This window comes from Sinohyriopsis cumingii, chromosome 2 (assembly GCF_028554795.1).
Source record: "Sinohyriopsis cumingii isolate HCF-2022 chromosome 2, ASM2855479v2, whole genome shotgun sequence".
Lineage (NCBI taxonomy): Eukaryota > Metazoa > Mollusca > Bivalvia > Unionida > Unionidae > Sinohyriopsis > Sinohyriopsis cumingii.
The window spans coordinates 162,366,416-162,385,538 of NC_142962.1; positions in this window are offsets into that span (position 1 = coordinate 162,366,416).

Sequence of the window (19,123 nt, forward strand, 5' to 3'; positions counted from 1 at the left end):
TTTTGGGTAATGTTCTAACCAGTTCTATAGTAGGGGGTAAGGTCACACCAGTGTCCTCCCGAAAGGGTCTTTCAGGCCTGTCCACGACAGTACCGTCCTGGGTGACGGGTTCTTCTGGTACCGTCACTAACACAGGTTGAAAAGTCGCAAGGCTCACAATCGCATTCCACTTCAGAAGCCCCCACACTTGAATTGTTCCTGTCTAAACTTGTTTTGAGTTTCTCTGAAAGTATTCATCTTGTTCGGTCTTGGTAGTCACAATGAACTATCGATCTTGCCTAGGGTTCGTTTTTATATACAGACCAATACCGACGTGTCCATACGGTAAGGTGAAATGATTGGGAAGTCGCACTCGCTTCTGGTACACGATTTGATAGACTTTTTCCAAGGGTCGACTGACGATGTGGTGAGTGGGTAAACGTAAGATTTTGTTCGGTTGATAGGTGGTCACTTAAAAGTTTCCATCCTCTCCCGATTGCAAGGCTTCTTTCAATACCCCAAAGTTGACCACACGACTGGTACGATAATTCAGAGTCAATCCTTTCACTTTACAATTCGTGTGCAATTCCCCTTGTGGGTCCCGGTATTCGTAGCCGTAATGTTTGGGACCGCCACTGACAAAACTTAGAATCTTGTCGTCGGGATGTTCGTCTGTCCAGGCTCCTAAACGGTCTCCTTCGATGTTAGGGTGCTTGTGACTCGGGTGATGGATGTAAATGCAACTGTCCGTCTCAAAGTACAGGACACGTTCCCCTAACAGTTCTAAAGCTTCGTACAATTTTAAGCGAGCATGAGCTGTCACGTAAGCCGCAATGATGACATTTCCAAAGGGGTCGTCTTGTACAAAGTCCAGATCTTCTTCATAATTGACCAAGATCAAATCCTCGCGAACGACGTCCACGTGTTTCATGTATTTGGTTTTGTCGTGATTCATCTGAAAGTAGCGGGAAGGTTCTGTCAAATATTCCGTCTTGGGTAAACACGGTCGTTGTGCCATTTTAAACCACAAGCAATTTAACATCACTTTGGCAAACGACCGCCTGCCTTCGTTTTTCTCGATGTGGTCTAAAGAGATGCCTTCTTGTTCATAGTATTTCTCTTTGAATGTCTTTTCGTCTTCGGAAGTGTGACACCAGGAAGGATAGCCGCTGGCTTCTTGTTTCAGTTTCTAAAAGGCATCCACGTAGTCGGCGAAAATGCCTTTCTGCGTGGGGTCACCCTTGTGGTATTGTTGTGTCTTGGGAAAGTGGCAAATTTCGTACACTTCTAACAGTTGGTATCCCATGTCCAGAGCTTTGAACAATTCTACGCTGACCCAGGTTCCCGTCAAGGCCCGTTCTTCCTGGGTGTGCTGACAAGGTTGGTCTTGGTTGCACGTTTCGGCACAAGTACGGCACAAAGGAAACATCCGTTTGCCTTGACAATGGTGAGGTAAGACGGGATGGTATAGGTTCGTGGGAGGCAAAACTTTACACTTGATCAAGCCTTCGTATTGTCGAATGTTTTTCAGGTCGATGTGTTCGGTGAACAATTGTGGGTGCCCTGCAGGAAAGCGACAATATTTGCACACGTAAGGATACAGCAAACACACGTTCAAGTATTTGATTTCTTCTCCTTTCTCTTCCTCGGCTTGGTACAGCAAACAGGTGGCATTGGTCCTTCCTCCGTACAAACTATCCCTCGGGTTCAGGGGGTCCATCAGCTTGTAACTTTGTACGGCACGTTTAAACTCGGGATCGATTTTCATACGGTGATTGTACTCGTGTTCCCACATTTCCACCACTTGGTATCCTTGCTGTTCTAACTTTAGGCGTCGCTGACAAGTGTCCTGGTACAAGTCTTCCATGGTTCGTTGTAAAAACTGATTTTTAGTGCTACGATCAGGGTAACATACGGGGCATCCGTGAAATAAGCAACCGTTAAACTCGTACACGATCTTTGGGTTTTCTAAGTCCCAGCCATCTACCGAATGCGTTCCGATGGTCTTTTCGCCTCCTCCGTTGCGGGCATGCTGAATCCATTTGTCTTCCTTGTCGCACAAGTAATGTAACCAGCGTAGGGCTTTGACCGAGTATTGACGCTTGACATAGTGGGTCGTTTGAGGACTGATGACAGCTATGGTGTTTTCAGGCATGAATCGTTGTCGATACACTAAGGAACACGCTTTGGCAATGGTGCAAGCTTCTTTCAAAGGATCGACCCCTCCGTGTTCCATGAACAGTTCTCGAAATTTTCCACAGCAACGCCGTGAAATGTACGCGTCGGAACGACAATACTTTAGCATTTCTTCCTGAAAGTCGAAAGGGTCGGAGGCGTGAGTCTGGTACCAAGCGTAGAAAGCTTCTCGTTGTTCGGTACGCATGTTGTCGCGGTCGTAATAGTGAGCCTCAGGCAAATGGGGTAGAACGGCGTGTTGATTGGCTTCCGTATTGAAAAAGTGTGGAAAGTACCCTTTAGCCATTTCTGTCATTCCAAACGTTTTAGGCATTCGACTCAAAGGCATGGCCAAATAGCTCATCGAATCTTTAAACTGCACTTGTCCCACTTGCATGAAAATGACTTTGGCTCCGTTCAAAGTGACTTTAGGACGTTCGGTGCCATGTTCCATATAGTATCTGAGAAGAAACTGTCCATCGTATCCGGAGAAATTGTGAGCCATCACTGTGGCATGACGATGACAATCTCCGTAACGTTCGATGTCCTCTTGGCTCCACGTCTTGTCGATGGGGTCAAAGACCCATTGGGCAAAATCGGCTAACGTGTTCGGTCCTCGAAAGATTTTTTCACGCCCTCCGGGAATCTTACTGCAGTGAGGGCAATGACTGTAGATAGGTTCTTGAATGCACTTCTCGCACGCTCGATGAGCCACGCAGAAATTAGGAATGTGAATGCCAGTCTCTTGCATGCATTCGAAATCGAAAAAGATGAAATTGCCTTTCTTCTTGTGACCGTCCTCTTTCTCTGGTGGGGGTTGGTATTTTTGCACGTAGCATTCGTGTTGCAGGTCCACGATGTGGTGACAAATGTGACATTTTTTCTTTCCTGAACATACGTGTGTCTTGGCATTATTGGTACGTTGGCCTTGTCGACACGTAGGGCACAATCTTAGCAGTTGACAAGCACATTTCTGCTGTGAACCTTGCGTCTTCAAATGTTGTTGGTAACAGGCAGGGCTGACAAACGTGCGCAGACAAGCAGGACAATCTACTCTTTCTTGTCCTTCGCTCAGACAGGGTTGAGAGGCCAAACATCCTGGGCATTTCCATCCGCAATGTTTGTGTTGCTCTCGATTGTTATAGCCATAGTCACATTTCTCACAGTAATAACTGTATCCCAGGAATCCAGTGATAGTGGTAATGGTATCGAAATGGTCATCGTGATAATAGACATGAATGTATTTTCCGTCCTTAAAGTCTTTCCCTCGAAACAACAGAGGTCCGCGCATTTCTTGAGGGTGCACTTTCAAGGTGTAGAGTGGAGCTAGGGCATCTTGCAATTTCTGCATCTCAGGAATGCCACAGGGTGTGTCTTTGGACAGTCCGGCTTGTTGTAACAGGAGTTCTGCTTCGTTTCGTTGTTTGGCTCGGTCGGATCGTTCAATAGTTTTCCAGGCTCTTTTCCATTCTACCGTGTCGTTCTTGTTGGCATAGGTTCGTCCCACAACGATGGCTCGGGCTAAACACATCTGGTCTTGAGAATTGTGAATTTGGACGAGACTCTTTTTGGTGTTGCGAAGGTCGTTCACCAATAACACCTTATTGCGTTGTCCGGTCCCTTGAGGAGGAGAGACGTGGGCCATTTTCAGTGTGGCTTTACCATCGGTGATGTCAAACTGGTCATTAGATTGTTGTACGTGTTGAATCTTGTCCATGACTTTGGAAGGGGTTAGTTCTGCGGGTCTGCTAAACTCGATCCAAACAGGGGATTTCAAGCTGTCGTTATCTATGGATAGTGTCAAGCGATCGTCTTCTTTGGGTTGACATTGTCGCTTGAGTGCGGTGAGCAAAGAATCCCACATCTCGGTGATAAACCCTTCTGCTTTCTCCAATGGTACGTCGGACTTGAAATCTTTAAACTTCACTGTGTAGGTGTAAGCCGTGGTTCTAAATTTCCTAGAGGAGCGCATTTCCGTCTCTCGAATGGAATAGTACTTTTCAGGGTTGACTAAGGGTGGTGAACTTTGTTTAGAGGGTTCGGATTCTGGTTCACTCATGTCCTCTTCAAAATCACTGGCATGAATTTGTGCCAAGACTTCAGCTCTGGTACGAGGCGATAGATCACTTTTCTGCCTCTTACTTTCTTCTTTCTTCTCGAATGAACGGGTTCGTTTCATCTTGAGTGCAAAACGTCAAATGACTCAAGTTTAAACACCATAGACTAATTTATAGTCATGGCAAACCAGCGTATATAAAAAGGGTGTGTGTCTTGTCCTTTCACTATTCATTTCACTCTCAAACCGAGCACAACGATGGAAGAGACTACCCAGATGGAACGTTTCATCAGAGCTTTGCGAGGGGTCATTAGAAAATTCTCTTCAGACCAGCCGACGGACTACTCTCCTTCCTTTCGAGATAAAAGTCAAGATGCTTGCTATATCTGTCAGAGGAAAGGGCATTGGTGTTCAGAGTGTCCAGACCGTCAAAAAAGAACAAAAACAGGGGCTAGAAAAGACAAAAGTCAAGATACCTGTTATTATTGTCAAGAAAAAGGACATTGGTCTCCAGATTGCCCAAAAAAGAAACAAGAGGAGTCAGAAGAAAAGAGGGATTCTTCAGAAGAAGAGAGAGATTCTTCAGAGGAAGAAAGCAGCCCGGTGAAGAAAAAGAAACAGGAGAATAAAAGAAGAAGGGAAGAAAGTGAGGAGGAAGAGGAGGAAAAGACTCTGACGGTTAAGAAATTAAAAAAAAAAGAGAGAGTAAAAAAAGAAACAGAAGAAGTGAATGTAATTTATAAAGTGTTCTGTTGTGAATTGTGAATTGGATTGTAACTATGGAGAGAAGAATACATTAATTATATAAGGTAAGTGTCTTTGAGTTTTGATTTTAAATAAGAAGCTACACTCACGCACTCATACACAGACATGTACTATAAGGGTAAAAATGTTTTTTTTTTTTGTTGATTTTTGAGTTATTGGCAAATTGAAAGGCTATCTCTTTTCGAGAGAAGTGGGTGGCCCTGAAAAGGGCCTTTTTTGGTGTAGGGGTGAGTTTAAGCAATCAACTTTAACTGCCTTAAGCCTTTGCCACGGCCGAGGCCTACTTCTGATGATGATGATTGGGTTGAAATCACTAAGGGTGGTACGATAGGCTTAGTCACAGGGTTGGCGTGTTTAGCTCTGGAAGGTCGTATTCTCTTCGGTCGTGATAAAGAAGTCTGATACATTTGTTTCAGACTTCTTAACTCCGCTAAAATGTCCAACAGTACCGTGGCCGTTTGATTTTCACCCTCTTGTTTCTTTGCTGCTACTTCTTCTTGTTGTTGTCTTTTTCTTACCTCTTCTTGTTGCTGTTGCTGTTGCTGTAGGAGAAAAGCTTGTTCCGCTTCCTTTTGTCGTTGCATAAATTTCTCCAATTCTTCTTTCTGTCTCTGTCTAAAATTCTCCACTTGCGGTAATGAAGAATGAGACGAAGGTTCCGGAACAAATTCTTGCGAGGTAAGAAAATCCACAAAATCCCAATATACCTCTTCTGAAAGTAAGTCCGGGTTCCCTTGGGCGGTCTCCACTGCTGGTGCACCCCAATGGATCGTTTTCTGAGTTTCCGTCATGTTGAATCACTGTCGCATAGATTGACAGCACACAGGCGCTAGCGAATCTATATAGACCACATGACGTCACAGACTGCTCTCTTCGGATTAGATGCGGACTCCCTGAATTTTGTAACGCGTGTTCGGATTGGTGAATGAACTCAATCCGTTTCAATCCTTCCTCTACCTATAAATAAGCGCAGTTCACTGCATTGATTCACCTGTTCTCGTCGCCTCACGATGTGGACCACAGTTGAATCATCCACCCTTGTGTCTTCAATGATGTTTAGGACGGACATGCTCATGTATGTCCGGTCCAAGTGGACTGTTGTTGATAGGACAGATACTAGTCTATGGATGAGAAGAGTTTACATAGAAAGGCAAGGATGCCTCACGAGGGTACTTGTGTATGGACCTGCAGTTAGAAGGAGTTTAAGAAGAAGAAGATGTGACAGTAGTATATGGGGTCACCCTAGCGTCAAGTGGACTTACCATGCAAAAACAGTCGATTCACTCTGGCGTCAAGGGGAATTTAACATGGGAAATTTTAACATGGATGGAACTGTAGAGTGTCAAGGGGAATTGAACATGGAAATTGAACAGGACCGGTACTTTAACGTCAATGGGACTTTAACGTTAAAATATGGGGTTTGCACTTTGTCGTAAATGGAAATTGAACATGGGAATGTCACCTGGATGTCAATGGGAATTGAACTTTGGGTGAAGTCATGAGGTTTATAGGGTCAAAACATTTTATAGGGATTTTAATGTATTTGTAAGGACAAAGGGTAGATAGGGACAAACATACAATACACATTTAAACACACAGAAAAGACGACAGAAATGTTCTAAAACAAACCTCACAGAGAGAATAATGGCTCAAAAAAGAAAAGTCTATTGTATGGGTTCAAAACATTTATTCAAGTATATACATGGGCTCTCTGGCCTGTGCTTTGGTCTAAGCACTATCCATTTAATACATAAACATTTCTACATCAAACAAACCTATTCACTAGTTATTTAGTTCTTGGCTCTAGTAAACCTGTTTACATTTAATGTTCATTTATAAGAAAAAGCTAACACAAAACAAGTAACATGCAATCAAATAGGACAAAGTTCATGTTTCTCTCTCTCTCTATTCGTCTCACACGTTGTTAAAAATCTGGTCAGCTAGCACTTGTGTCCCAGCGTAGATATTTCCCATCACTTAATCCGTTTCATTCATAAATCGGCTGTTATATCCATCGTGCTAGGTACACTTATCAGTAAGCAGATCAAGTGCAGTCATCGTCTTCTTCCCATGGAGGTACAATGTATACCATATGAATGGTTACTTTTCCTTCGTTGATGTCAAATTTTCCTCTCATCGACTGCACGTCTTCAATAGCCCTAAAAAGTTTGGACGAAGTTATTTCTGCAGGTGTGCTAAATCCGAGACATACAGGTGAGTTCAAACTGTCGCGATACATAGATAGGCTCCAACGACCTCGATCTTTGACTTGGCAATGACATTTGAGTTCCTCTAACAGTGAGTCAAGTAGGTCCGTAATGAAACCTGCTACTTCCTCGGCTGAAATGTCAGACGCGAAGTCTCTAAATTTCACCGTGTAGGAGTAAGTTGTCGTTCTAAATTTTCCTGAGGTCGCTGTCTGAGTCATTTGGATGCTAAAATACTCCTGTAGGTCTACTGAATCCTTTCCCTTCTTGGACGCACTTTGCTGTGACGGTATGGTAGTGAAAGAGGTCAGTGATGTTTGTTCCTTCTCTTTTTTCATCTGCGTATAGTGATTCATCTTTCTCGTTGCTTGTCCTCGCAATGAAGTGTCGTTCTTGGAAGTCGTCCCTTTTTATACTGGGTGATATCAGTATGTCCATAAGGTAAAGTTTTGTGGTCTGGAAGTTTCACTAGCTGCACGTAGTTTGTCATGGCGTTAGTACATAAATAACTAAGATGTGTTACTGCATTGGTGATGTGATAGTGAGGCGAAGAATCACACCCGAGTTTCTCGTTGGACTTGAGTCTTACGCTCTATACTTGCTGTTTGAAGGGATTCATTTTTTCTCAATTGGTCTTAGTAGTGACAATGAACTGTTGGTCTTGGACGTTGTCCTTTTTTATATGCTGACCAATATTGATGTGACCGTACGGCAAAGTAAAGTGGTTGGGAAGTCGCACTCGCTTCTGGTACACGATTTGATAGACTTTTTCCAAGGGTCGACTGACGATGTGGTGAGTGGGTAAACGTACAATCTTGTTCGGCTGGTAGGTGGTCACTTTAAAGTTTGCATCCTCTCCAGACTGCAATGCTTCTTTCAATACGCCAAAGTTGACCACACGACTGGTACGATAATTCAGAGTCAATCCTTTCACTTTACACTCTGTGTGCACTTCTCCTTGTGGGTCCCGGTATTCGTAGCCGTAATTTTTAGGACCGCCACTCGCGAAACTTAGAATCTTGTCGTCAGGATGTTCGTCTGTCCAGGCTCCTAAACGGTCTCCTTCGATGTTAGGGTGTTGCTGACCCGGTCGATCGATGTAGATGCAACTGTCCGTGTCAAAGTACAGGACGCGATCCCCTAACAGTTCTAAAGCTTCGTACAATTTTAAGCGAGCATGAGCTGTCACGTAAGCCGCAATGATGACATTTCCAAAAGGGTCGTCTTGTACAAAGTTTAGATCTTCTTCGTAATTGACCAAGATTAAATTCTCTCGAACGACGTCCACGTGTTTCATGTATTTGGTTTTGTCGTGAATCATCTGGAAGTAGCGGGAAGGTTCTGTCAAATATTCCGTCTTGGGTAAACACGGTCGTTGTGCCATTTTACCCCACAAGCAATTTAACATCACTTTGGCAAACGATCGCCTGCCTTCGTTTTTCTCGATGTGGTCTAAAGTGATGCCTTCTTGTTCCCGGTATTTCTCTTTGAATTTTATTTGGTCTTCGGGAGTGTGACACCAGGAAGGATAGCCGCTGGCTTCTTGCTTCAGTTTCAAAAAGGCATCCACGTAGTCTGCGAAAATGCCTTTCTGAGTAGGGTCACCCTTGTGGTATTGTTGTGTCTTGGGAAAGTGGCAAATTTCGTACACTTCTAACAGTTGATATCCCATGTCCAGAGCTTTGAACAATTCTACGCTGACCCAGGTTCCCGTCAAGGCCCGTTCTTCCTGGGTGTGCTGACAAGGCTGATCTTGGTTGCACGTTTCGGCACAAGTACGGCACAAGGGAAACATCAGTTTGCCTTGACAATGGTGAGGTAAGACGGGATGGTATAGGTTCGTGGGAGGCAAAACTTTGCACTTGATCAAGCCTTCGTATTGTCGAATGTTGACCAGGTCGATGTGTTCCGTCAGCAATCGCGGGTGCCCTGTAGGAAAGTGACAATATTTGCACACGTAGGCATACAGCGAACACACATCCAAGTATTTGATTTCTTCTCCTTTCTCTTCGTCGGCTTGGTACAGCAAACAGGTGGCATTGGTCCTTCCTCCATACAAACTATCCCTCGGATTCAGGGGGTCCATCAGCTTGTAGCTTTCCACAACACGTTTAAACTCGGGATCGATTTTCAAACGGTGATCGTATTCGTGTTCCCACATTTCCACCACTTGGTATCCTTGCTGTTCTAACTTCAAGCGTCGCTGACAAGTGTCCTGGTACAGGTCTTCCATGGTCCGTTGTAAAAACTGATTTTTAGTGTCACGGTCAGGGTAGCAGACGGGACATCCGTGAAATAAGCAACCGTTAAACTCATACACGATCTTGGGGTTTTTTAAGTCCCAGCCATCGACCGAATACGTTCCGACGGTCCTTTCGCCTCCTCCGTTGCGGGCATGCTGAATCCAAGTAATGTAACCAGCGTAGGGCTTTGACCGAGTATTGACGCTTGACATAGTTGGTCGTTTGAGGACTGATGACAGCCACGGTCTTTTGAGGCATGAATCGTTGGCGGTACACTAAGGAACACGCTTTGGCAATGGTGCAAGCTTCTTTCAAAGGATCGACCCCTCCGTGTTCCATGAACAGTTCTTGAAATTTTCCACAGCAACGTCGTAAAATGTCCACGTCGGAACGACAATACTTTAACATTTCTTCCTGAAAGTCGAAGGGGTCAGAGGCATCAGCCTGGTACCAAGCGTAGAAATCTTCTCGTTGTTCGGTACGCATGTTGTCGGGATCGTAATAGTGAGCCTCAGGCAAATGGGGTAGAACGGCATGTTGATTGGCTTCCGTATTGAAAAAGTGTGGAAAGTACCCTTTAGCCATTTCTGTCATTCCAAACGTTTTAGGCATTCGACTCAAAGGCATGGCCAAGTAACTCATCGAATCTTTAAACTGCACTTGTCCCACTTGCATGAAAATGATTTTGGCTCCGTTCAAAGTGACTTTAGGACGTTCGGTGCCATGTTCCGTATAGTACCTCAAAAGAAACTGTCCATCGTATCCGGAGAAATTGTGAGCCATCACTGTGGCATGGCGATGACAATCTCGGTAACGTTCGATGTCCTCTTTGCTCCATGTCTTGTCGATGGGGTCTAAGACCCATTGGGCAAAATCGTCTAGCGTCTTTGGTCCTCGAAAGATTTTTTCACGCCCTCCAGGAATTTTTGCTGCAGTGAGGGCAATAACTGAAGATAGGTTCTTGAATACACTTCTCGCACGCTCAATGAGCCACGCAGAAATTAGGAATGTGAATGCCAGTCTCTTGCATGCATTCGAAATCGAAAAAGATGAAATTGCCTTTCTTCTTGTGACCGTCCTCTTTCTCTGGTGGGGGTTGGTATTTTTGCACGTAACATTGGTGTTCCAAGTCCACGATGTGGTGACAAATGTGACATTTTTTCTTTCCTGAACATACGTGTGCCTTGACACTATTGGTACGTATGCCTTGTCCACACGCGGGGCACAAGCTCAGCAGTTGACAAGCGCATTTCTTCTGTGAACCTTGCGTCTTCAAATGTTGTTGGTAACAGGTAGACCTGACAAACGTGCGCAGACAAGTTGAACAAGGCACTGGTTCTTCGCTCAGACAGGGTTGAGAGGCCAAACATCCTGAGCATTTCCATCCACAATGTTTGTGTTGCTCTCGATTATTATAACTATACTCACATTTCTCACAATAATAAACATATCCAAGAAATCCAGTGATACTGGTAATAGTATCGAAATGTTCATCGTGATGATAAAGGTGAATGTATTTTCCGTCCTTAAAATGTTGGCCTCGAAACAACAGAGGCCCGCGCATTTCTTGAGGGTGCACTTTCAAGGTGTAGCGTGGAGCTAGGGCATCTTGCAATTTTTGCATCTCAGGAATGCCACAGGGTGTGTCTTTCGACAGTCCGGCTTGTTGTAACAGGAGTTCTGCTTCATTTCGTTGTTTGGCTTGGTCGGATTGTTGAATAGTTTTCCAGGTTCTTTTCCATTCTACCATGTCGTTCTTGTTGGCATAGGTTCGTCCCACCACGATGGCACGGGCTAAACACATCTGGTCATGAGGGTTGTTAATTCGGACGAGACTTGTTTTGGTGTTGCGAAGGTCGTCCACCAGTAAGACCTTTTTGTTTCCTGTCCCTTGAGGAAGAGAGACGTGAGCCATTTTCAGTGTGGCTTTACCATCGGTGATGTCAAACTTGTCATTGGATTGTTGCACCTGTTGTATCTTGTCCATGACTTTGGAAGGGGTCAGTTCTGCGGGTCTGCTAAACTCGATCCAAACAAGGGATTTCAAGCTGTCGTGTTGTATGGATAGTGTCAAGCGATCGTCTTCTTTGGGTTGACATTGTCGCTTGAGTGTGGTGAGCAAAGAATCCCACATCTCGGTGATGAACCCTTCTGCTTTCTCCAACGGTACGTCGGACTTGAAATCTTTAAACTTCACCGTGTAGGTGTAAGCCGTGGTTATAAATTTTCTAGAGGAGCGCTTTTCCGTCTCTCGAATGTGATAGTACTTTTCAGGGTTGACTGGTGAACTTTGGTTTGGAGTAGACTCTCTCTGTCTGGTCGCAGACGTGGAAGGTGTTGGTTCAGGTTCGCTCATGTCTTCTATTTGAGCGAACACTTCTTTTCGTGTGTGAGGCGATACGTCACTTCGCTGCCTCTTACGTTCTTCTTCTCTCTCACTGAAATCGTGCGATCGTTTCATCTCGATTACTGATTCAGAAATGATTTAACCAAGTTCATTCTTTCCATATATACCCTCTCTACCTCTCGTTGTGACAATGACTTGGTATATTTCACAAGGCAAGTGAAAGCCAAGCATATAGGAACCCAACGACAGCGTTGCGTCTTAAACACCTCATGCATCTTGACGACCCTTCGATTCAAACCCTACCACGAAAGAAAATAGTTGCAAGAAAAATAAAACAGACAGTTGGTGTCTTCAAGAGAGCTAGAGACGGCACTGTGTCGCTGGGACACGTACGTACGTACTCCAGAAAACTACGCTACTCGACAACGTGAGTGTGCTTGTCAAAATGTTTGAATAAGATTAAAAATGTTTGTCAGTTTCAAAACGCGAACTAGTACTGTGTCCGTTTAATATTTGATGTGGCAAGAAGAAATGATACAATACGCAACAAAGGGTTTGTACGTTTACACTCCAATCTGTCTGTACTGCAATGGTAACAGCGCTCTTGCGTTGGCATTATTTTGCCACACTACCTTTTAAATAAAACAATGCATCACTCATCATAAACGATTTCATTGGCTATACTTATTTTCTTACCGCTTTCGCTTCGAATTGACTTCAATACCTTTTCGCACAGCGACAAGATCGGACGTGTTTTTTTATTCTGCGTCTGGTCGCTACACTACTTGCCCTGAATTTACAACCAAACAATGTGTTACACATTGTAATTGACTTCATTGGCTAACCGATATTTTACACTTCTGTCTCTGTTGATGTGAGTGTGCTTGTCAAAATGTTTGAGTAAGATTAAAAATGTTTGTTAGTTTCAAAACGCGAACCAGTACTGTGGCCGTTTAATATTTGATGTGGCAAGAAGAAATGGTACAATACGCAACAAAGGGTTTGTATGTTTACACTCCAATCTGTCTGTACTGCAATGGTAACAGCGCTCTTGCGTTGGCATTATTTTGCCACACTACCTTAAAAAAAACCCAATGCATCACTCATCATAAACGATTTCATTGGCTAAACTTATTTTCTTACCGCTTTCGCTTCGAATTGACTTCAGTACCTTTTCGCACAGCGACAAGATCGGACGTGTTTTTTTATTCTGCGGCTGGTCGCTACTCTGCTTGCCCTGAATTTACAATCAAACAATGTGTTACACATTGTAAGTGACTTCATTGGTCAGTCGATATTTTCCACCGCCTTAGCTTCAAATTGGTTTCACTTGTTATTCGCACCGTGAGATGATCAGACACGTTTTTCTGTACCTGACCATTAGTCACTTCACAAACAATAAAACTAAAACACAAATGATCACGCCTTGAGCGGCTCATGGAAATTATGTTAGTCATGTTACGAAATATAGCACGACTTGTTTGGATGTACTTTTCTGTGGTCACTCTTTAATTACGTGCGTCTTCAGTTCACTCTTGTGATATTTTTTGTAAAGGGTGTATTTTTTCTATGGATGTGATTGTGTTATGTTCTATATGTTCTTTTATGTTTTCAGTGATTTTACTTTATATCTATATTTTAATTTAGATGTGTAGACTATGTAGTCTGAAATAAAGAATTCTTATCTTATCTTATGTAAATGGAATGAGTGTTTCTTTGAAACTTTCATAAGGAAAATGTGCCATAAAAACAAACGTACGTGTCGTCATATTTTTAAAGTAGGAATACATGATCTCTCTCTCTCTCTCTCTCTCTCTCTCTCATTGTAGTTTTGATTTATACCCTAATGGAATATGTTCCCGTTTGAAGATACCTCTCCAAAATTGTGATCAGTAGTCACCATAATTACGTGAACTGTTCGTCGTGTCATTTTTTTCAAAAGTTTACACTCTAAAAAATTGTAGAACGATTTTTTTTCTTCCATCAGTAAATCTTTGTATGAAATAAAAGCTTGAGTTTGCACAATTCTGGTATCTTAACTTTATCCGGTTTTGGAACTGCAATATGTCACGCAATTTTTTTCTTTTAACGTTAGATTTACAGTTTTTCAGAAAAAAGACAATCACACGGCTTTTTTAAGAATGAAACAAATGACATTGCACTGTATAACCCTGCCTATGGTTAACTCTGAATTCTAAAGTCAAAACATGGGTTCAGAAAAAAATGTAACAATGTTCGTCCTATATAGTCTCAGTTTACACTCCGATCTTGTCGCTGTGCGAAAAGGTACTGAAGTCAATTCGAAGCGAAAGCGGTAAGAAAATAAGTTTAGCCAATGAAATCGTTTATGATGAGTGATGCATTGGGTTTTTTTAAGGTAGTGTGGCAAAATAATGCCAACGCAAGAACGCTGTTACCATTGCAGTACAGACAGATTGGAGTGTAAACATACAAACCCTTTGTTGCGTATTGTACCATTTCTTCTTGCCACATCAAATATTAAACGGCCACAGTACTGGTTCGCGTTTTGAAACTAACAAACATTTTTAATCTTACTCAAACATTTTGACAAGCACACTCACATCAACAGAGACAGAAGTGTAAAATATCGGTTAGCCAATGAAGTCAATTACAATGTGTAACACATTGTTTGGTTGTAAATTCAGGGCAAGTAGTGTAGCGACCAGACGCAGAATAAAAAAACACGTCCGATCTTGTCGCTGTGCGAAAAGGTATTGAAGTCAATTCGAAGCGAAAGCGGTAAGAAAATAAGTATAGCCAATGAAATCGTTTATGATGAGTGATGCATTGTTTTATTTAAAAGGTAGTGTGGCAAAATAATGCCAACGCAAGAGCGCTGTTACCATTGCAGTACAGACAGATTGGAGTGTAAACGTACAAACCCTTTGTTGCGTATTGTATCATTTCTTCTTGCCACATCAAATATTAAACGGACACAGTACTAGTTCGCGTTTTGAAACTGACAAACATTTTTAATCTTATTCAAACATTTTGACAAGCACACTCACGTTGTCGAGTAGCGTAGTTTTCTGGAGTACGTACGTACGTGTCCCAGCGACACAGTGCCGTCTCTAGCTCTCTTGAAGACACCAACTGTCTGTTTTATTTTTCTTGCAACTATTTTCTTTCGTGGTAGGGTTTGAATCGAAGGGTCGTCAAGATGCATGAGGTGTTTAAGACGCAACGCTGTCGTTGGGTTCCTATATGCTTGGCTTTCACTTGCCTTGTGAAATATACCAAGTCATTGTCACAACGAGAGGTAGAGAGGGTATATATGGAAAGAATGAACTTGGTTAAATCATTTCTGAATCAGTAATCGAGATGAAACGATCGCACGATTTCAGTGAGAGAGAAGAAGAACGTAAGAGGCAGCGAAGTGACGTATCGCCTCACACACGAAAAGAAGTGTTCGCTCAAATAGAAGACATGAGCGAACCTGAACCAACACCTTCCACGTCTGCGACCAGACAGAGAGAGTCTACTCCAAACCAAAGTTCACCAGTCAACCCTGAAAAGTACTATCACATTCGAGAGACGGAAAAGCGCTCCTCTAGAAAATTTATAACCACGGCTTACACCTACACGGTGAAGTTTAAAGATTTCAAGTCCGACGTACCGTTGGAGAAAGCAGAAGGGTTCATCACCGAGATGTGGGATTCTTTGCTCACCACACTCAAGCGACAATGTCAACCCAAAGAAGACGATCGCTTGACACTATCCATACAACACGACAGCTTGAAATCCCCTGTTTGGATCGAGTTTAGCAGACCCGCAGAACTGACCCCTTCCAAAGTCATGGACAAGATACAACAGGTGCAACAATCCAATGACAAGTTTGACATCACCGATGGTAAAGCCACACTGAAAATGGCTCACGTCTCTCTTCCTCAAGGGACAGGACGCAAAAAGGTCTTATTGGTGGACGACCTTCGCAACACCAAAACAAGTCTCGTCCGAATTAACAACCCTCATGACCAGATGTGTTTAGCCCGTGCCATCGTGGTGGGACGAACCTATGCCAACAAGAACGACATGGTAGAATGGAAAAGAACCTGGAAAACTATTCAACAATCCGACCAAGCCAAACAACGAAATGAAGCAGAACTCCTGTTACAACAAGCCGGACTGTCGAAAGACACACCCTGTGGCATTCCTGAGATGCAAAAATTGCAAGATGCCCTAGCTCCACGCTACACCTTGAAAGTGCACCCTCAAGAAATGCGCGGGCCTCTGTTGTTTCGAGGCCAACATTTTAAGGACGGAAAATACATTCACCTTTATCATCACGATGAACATTTCGATACTATTACCAGTATCACTGGATTTCTTGGATATGTTTATTATTGTGAGAAATGTGAGTATAGTTATAATAATCGAGAGCAACACAAACATTGTGGATGGAAATGCTCAGGATGTTTGGCCTCTCAACCCTGTCTGAGCGAAGAACCAGTGCCTTGTTCAACTTGTCTGCGCACGTTTGTCAGGTCTACCTGTTACCAACAACATTTGAAGACGCAAGGTTCACAGAAGAAATGCGCTTGTCAACTGCTGAGCTTGTGCCCCGCGTGTGGACAAGGCATACGTACCAATAGTGTCAAGGCACACGTATGTTCAGGAAAGAAAAAATGTCACATTTGTCACCACATCGTGGACTTGGAACACCAATGTTACGTGCAAAAATACCAACCCCCACCAGAGAAAGAGGACGGTCACAAGAAGAAAGGCAATTTCATCTTTTTCGATTTCGAATGCATGCAAGAGACTGGCATTCACATTCCTAATTTCTGCGTGGCTCATTGAGCGTGCGAGAAGTGTATTCAAGAACCTATCTTCAGTTATTGCCCTCACTGCAGCAAAAATTCCTGGAGGGCGTGAAAAAATCTTTCGAGGACCAAAGACGCTAGACGATTTTGCCCAATGGGTCTTAGACCCCATCGACAAGACATGGAGCAAAGAGGACATCGAACGTTACCGAGATTGTCATCGCCATGCCACAGTGATGGCTCACAATTTCTCCGGATACGATGGACAGTTTCTTTTGAGGTACTATACGGAACATGGCACCGAACGTCCTAAAGTCACTTTGAACGGAGCCAAAATCATTTTCATGCAAGTGGGACAAGTGCAGTTTAAAGATTCGACGAGTTACTTGGCCATGCCTTTGAGTCGAATGCCTAAAACGTTTGGAATGACAGAAATGGCTAAAGGGTACTTTCCACACTTTTTCAATACGGAAGCCAATCAACATGCCGTTCTACCCCATTTGCCTGAGGCTCACTATTACGATCCCGACAACATGCGTACCGAACAACGAGAAGATTTCTACGCTTGGTACCAGGCTGATGCCTCTGACCCCTTCGACTTTCAGGAAGAAATGTTAAAGTATTGTCGTTCCGACGTGGACATTTTACGACGTTGCTGTGGAAAATTTCAAGAACTGTTCATGGAACACGGAGGGGTCGATCCTTTGAAAGAAGCTTGCACCATTGCCAAAGCGTGTTCCTTAGTGTACCGCCAACGATTCATGCCTCAAAAGACCGTGGCTGTCATCAGTCCTCAAACGACCAACTATGTCAAGCGTCAATACTCGGTCAAAGCCCTACGCTGGTTACATTACTTGTGCGACAAGGAAGACAAATGGATTCAGCATGCCCGCAACGGAGGAGGCGAAAGGACCGTCGGAACGTATTCGGTCGATGGCTGGGACTTAAAAAACCCCAAGATCGTGTATGGGTTTAACGGTTGCTTATTTCACGGATGTCCCGTCTGCTACCCTGACCGTGACACTAAAAATCAGTTTTTACAACGGACCATGGAAGACCTGTACCAGGACACTTGTCAGCGACGCTTGAAGTTAGAACAGCAAGGATACCAAGTGGTGGAAATGTGGGAACACGAATACGATCACCGTTTGAAAATCGATCCCGAGTTTAAACGTGTCGTGGAAAGTTACAAGCTGATGGACCCCCTGAACCCGAGGGATAGTTTGTATGGAGGAAGGACCAATGCCACCTGTTTGCTGTACCAAGCCGACGAAGAGAAAGGAGAAGAAATCAAATACTTGGATGTGTGTTCGCTGTATGCCTACGTGTGCAAATATTGTCACTTTCCTACAGGGCACCCGCGATTGCTGACGGAACACATCGACCTGGTCAACATTCGACAATACGAAGGCTTGATCAAGTGCAAAGTTTTGCCTCCCACGAACCTATACCATCCCGTCTTACCTCACCATTGTCAAGGCAAACTGATGTTTCCCTTGTGCCGTACTTGTGCCGAAACGTGCAACCAAGATCAGCCTTGTCAGCACACCCAGGAAGAACGGGCCTTGACGGGAACCTGGGTCAGCGTAGAATTGTTCAAAGCTCTGGACATGGGATACCAACTGTTAGAAGTGTACGAAATTTGCCACTTTCCCAAGACACAACAATACCACAAGGGTGACCCTACTCAGAAAGGCATTTTCGCAGACTACGTGGATGCCTTCTTGAAACTGAAGCAAGAAGCCAGCGGCTATCCTTCCTGGTGTCACACTCCCGAAGACCAAATAAAATTCAAAGAGAAATACCGGGAACAAGAAGGCATCACTTTAGACCACATCGAGAAAAACGAAGGCAGGCGATCGTTTGCCAAAGTGATGTTAAATTGCTTGTGGGGTAAAATGGCACAACGACCGTGTTTACCCAAGACGGAATATTTGACAGAACCTTCCCGCTACTTCCAGATGATTCACGACAAAACCAAATACATGAAACACGTGGACGTCGTTCGAGAGAATTTAATCTTGGTCAATTACGAAGAAGATCTGGACTTTGTACAAGACGACCCTTTTGGAAATGTCATCATTGCGGCTTACGTGACAACTCATGCTCGCTTAAAATTGTACGAAGCTTTAGAACTGTTAGGGGATCGCGTCCTGTACTTTGACACGGACAGTTGCATCTACATCGATCGACCGGGTCAGCAACACCCTAACATCGAAGGAGACCGTTTAGGAGCCTGGACAGACGAACATCCTGACGACAAGATTCTAAGTTTCGCGAGTGGCATGTCCTAAAAATTACGGCTACGAATACCGGGACCCACAAGGAGAAGTGCACACAGAGTGTAAAGTGAAAGGATTGACTCTGAATTATCGTACCAGTCGTGTGGTCATCTTTGGCGTATTGAAAGAAGCATTGCAGTCTGGAGAGGATGCAAACTTTAAAGTGACCACCTACCAGCCGAACAAGATTGTACGTTTACCCACTCACCACATCGTCAGTCGACCCTTGGAAAAAGTCTATCAAATCGTGTACCAGAAGCGAGTGCGACTTCCCAACCACTTTAC